The sequence below is a fragment of the Protopterus annectens genome, chromosome 14.part0, assembly GCF_019279795.1.
Source record: "Protopterus annectens isolate FY-2018-M chromosome 14.part0, PAN1.0, whole genome shotgun sequence".
Lineage (NCBI taxonomy): Eukaryota > Metazoa > Chordata > Ceratodontiformes > Protopteridae > Protopterus > Protopterus annectens.
In genome coordinates this window covers 599,510,093-599,513,846 of record NC_056748.1, presented here as the reverse complement: position 1 = coordinate 599,513,846, position 3,754 = coordinate 599,510,093, and the positions used below count along the sequence as shown (strand labels likewise).

Below are 3,754 nucleotides of genomic sequence, written 5' to 3'. Positions count from 1 at the left end.
AAACTTCTGTCTCCATCCTACCCACCAAAACAAATATTTATCACAACTCTACCCACGTCATCATTTAACAAAACTGACCCATTTATACTAAAATGGAAAAAAAATAGCACACAGTATAGAAACAAAACCAACATACATAGAGCCAGAGAAAGCAATACTAACCATCTATACCAAACTTTTAAAAAGGCAATCTAACTTTGATAAAATGAAAAAAAAAAAGCTAAAGCAAACACACAAAAAAGAAAAGAAAAACAAAGACCATAATAAAACAATCAAAAAAACATTATTATAAACCCTAATATGGATTCACAAACCTATATTCAAATTAAACTAAATTGAAATTACAATTAACCATAAAACATTTAAATGCAGCCCTCACAGCACTAATAAAATCAATACCACAAGATTGCCTAACATGATTTTGATAAGACTGTAATATAACTGGAATTTATGCAGAAAACCACTCAGAAAGCAGCCAATTTGTAAAAGTCTGTGCGTCTTATGGCAAACCATGTTGTTGGACCTGTCACTGTTTTGTGAGTGCTGCTTTGCGAGTATTCTGGATTTCTCATAGTTGGCATACTTGCATTGTTTCCCCTGTTTTTTGGTTGTTTTATTTCAGTTTGTTTTATTTAAATACAGTATTCTATTATTTAATTATGTTTTCACTTTGAATAAAAAATGTGTTAAGGCCACTTAGCCATGATTTGTGATGCATTCTGTTTGGAAAGACATTAAAATCTAGCAGATTTACTGGATGAACTAAGAAGTAGTATTTTTATTTAAGGAAAGCAGAAAAAGAAAGGCTGACGTTATGGAGATACCAGTGCTCTGTGACTGCTACTCTGTAATCATTTTTGATTGATGTTTTCATTTAGAGTTTGCATACATGGATTGTTTAATGTCTTTTGCCTTTGGTTTATTTTATTTTGTTTCACTTTAACTTAAAAAGTTTATTTGTTAATTGCGCTTTAATTTGCAACACAAGTTACTAATTCAATACCATTTTGCGTTTTCATCTTTGTGTATTATGCATTTTCCCCATAACTTCAATACTAGCCTTTACATCAGGCTTTCCTACTTTTCAGTACCCACCAACCTTCCAGCACACATCTCCTCCAACACTATTTTGTATATCTTGATCCCCAACATGACATTTGTTTTATGCACTTTACTTCCCCATATCCTTTAAAGATCCCACCTCCATTTCTTTAATTCCTTACAAATGATCACCATGTACTCTAAAGTTGGGTTAGGTTTTCATTTTCATCTTCTCATTATTGCAATTTTGGCTACCAACAACACTAAACTTAATAAGTCCTTAATATGTTTTGCAACTTCCTAAGCTAAACATGGAACTGTTATTTGACTTTAAAGTTGTTACTTTTCTTGGAATTTTTAAAACATCTTAGCCAGGGCCAGTTAACAAAATTCTGTGTCTCACTTCTTAACCGCAAAGAAATTAAGTATAGTTGATTTGTGGGAGAAGCTGAGGAAGTAGCATTTTTTTATTCAAGGTAAGCAAAACAGGAGCAAGTTGAAGTTTTTGAATCTGACAATGCTCTGTGATTATTTTGCATTTATTCATTTATAGTTTACATACATGCATCATTGTTTGTATTTAGTTCTTGGTTTATTTCAATTTGTTGAACTTTAAATGTTTTATTCTACTTTAAAATTGCTTTTTCTTGGGATATTAAACAAACATATTTACGGGCAGTTAGAAAACATTTGCACAGCATAAGATGATTCATAGTACAGAGATGGCATGCCGAGAGGGACTAAACTAGTATGATTTTGCAGAGTACCTGATAATTAACATTTTTATTAATAAAAAGAATGAACTGAAAATGTTTTAAGTTTTTTGAAATGTCAGTGCTCTGTGACTCTGATTTGCTGTTATTTTTAGATTGCTTAATTTAGACGTTTCAAATTTACATCCTTTAGTTTTTTTTTCTGTCTTCTGCTCTTGTTTTATTTTCGCAACCATTTTTGTTATAAGTATAATTCTATATTTGGGTACTGCTGTTTATTTAGACCCTACATCAATTTCTGGTAGTGGCTTTATGCAGTGTATATATATTATACCACAACAAATGATAAGTAATTATTCCTAAGACCAGTGAAAGAACAGGCAGAACGAGTGCAGTTAGAACAACAATATGGGAGTGAACTACTGCAATCCAGTGCAGAACACTGCTCAGTATGCACAGAAGGCAAACAGAATAGATCAAAAGTCTGTTCTGCTTTCTGCAGTTATTTGTGATAGCAAATAATGTTCACTCACTGTTCAGGTGTGGAAACTGTCATGATGAACAGGCCACAGTATAACCCAATGGCAGAGCTTTTCAGCATATAGAATTGTGTGTGCAACAGGAGCTTGACTGGTCACAGAAAAGACTCTGATAGCATAAATGTCCCCGTTCTAACTCTCCATTCACCAGTTTTGTTGCTCTTCTGGTTTATTTATGTTTGTATTAACTAGAGTATAAGATGATTCATAGTACAGAGATGGCATGATGTCATATACACACCCAGAAAGAAAGCCTTATGCTTGCAATTTAAGTACACAATTTGTCAATTTGTTCTTATTAAAGAATAATAGTATTACCATTTAAAAGTAAAACTGTTAAAAGCTCCATAGCTCAGGGGTTAGAGCACTGGTCTTGTAAACCAGGGGTTGTGAGTTCAAATCTCGCTGGGGCCTGCTAGATTATTTTAAAAATTAATTAAGTCATAAAGTTCTTAGAAAATACTGAAAAATAAAACAAGTTACCAATTTCTAAACCTTGACATTCCAATATTCCAGATACTTTCCTAGCTAAATTAATTTGATTATAGCTGTTTTGGGATCTTTTATATCCTTATTATAACTAAAATTCTCCTATTTTTCAATTCTCCCTTCCTTCTGTCCCTTCCCAGTTTTCTGCTCTAGGGACGATTATAATTTATCACACTGACAATGTCCAAAGTTCACCCACATTTATTTATTTATTTAGTTAGTTAGTTAGTTAGTTAGATAGTTACTTAGTTAAGCAGCTACAAGATTCAGAAAGATTATCAATGCCAGTGCTAATTGGGCAATGCCATATTACCCAATAATAGGAAAGTGATAACCTGCACTTCGAAGGTAGACCAAGGCTGGACAGAGCAGCATCTTGTTAGTGGCTCATTATCGTGTCTCTGAAGCAAACACTGCACTCTTAGATTCAGTGGCTGGAGTGTTTCCCTACTAGGCAGTGTAATGTGGTAGCCTACATTTACACACAGACACACAGAGACACACACACAAGGCTTTATAGTAGTTAACCACAGTTATACTAAAACACAGCACACACTTTTTCTACTTTGAAATTTAATTAATTACTTAACCCCTTCGGAGACAAAAGGCAAAATTCAGAGATGTGGGCTGCACCTTATATGCCTGTGAGCTGAAAACTGAAAATTATAATAAGTTTCCTGATTTTGAGACAACTACACATGTGACTGCAGGATTAACATGTCACCATGTACCAAGAAAGCTGCAGTTGAACACCATCAGTAACAACACTACTACAATTCACAGACAGGTTTTATATGCACCTAAACTGTGTGCAAAATCTATGTTATGTATCAATTACAGAAGTGCACCAGTAGGACAAAATGGTCCACCGAGTTCCTAACAAAATATAGTTTGTGATGAGGCCAGTACTACAATCGTAGCAGTGTAAGAGGGATGCAAGCCTGCTTCAAATTCTGATACCCACACAAAATA

At 33.8% G+C, this 3,754-nt stretch overlaps 1 non-coding gene across 1 annotated transcript; it reads left to right on the top strand.

Moving 5' to 3' along the window:
- The first annotated feature begins 2,634 nt into the window (after positions 1-2,634).
- On the top strand, positions 2,635-2,707 carry TRNAT-UGU. The gene has a single exon. It is a non-coding gene; the product is annotated as a tRNA-Thr (tRNA).
- Positions 2,708-3,754: the final 1,047 nt, after the last annotated feature.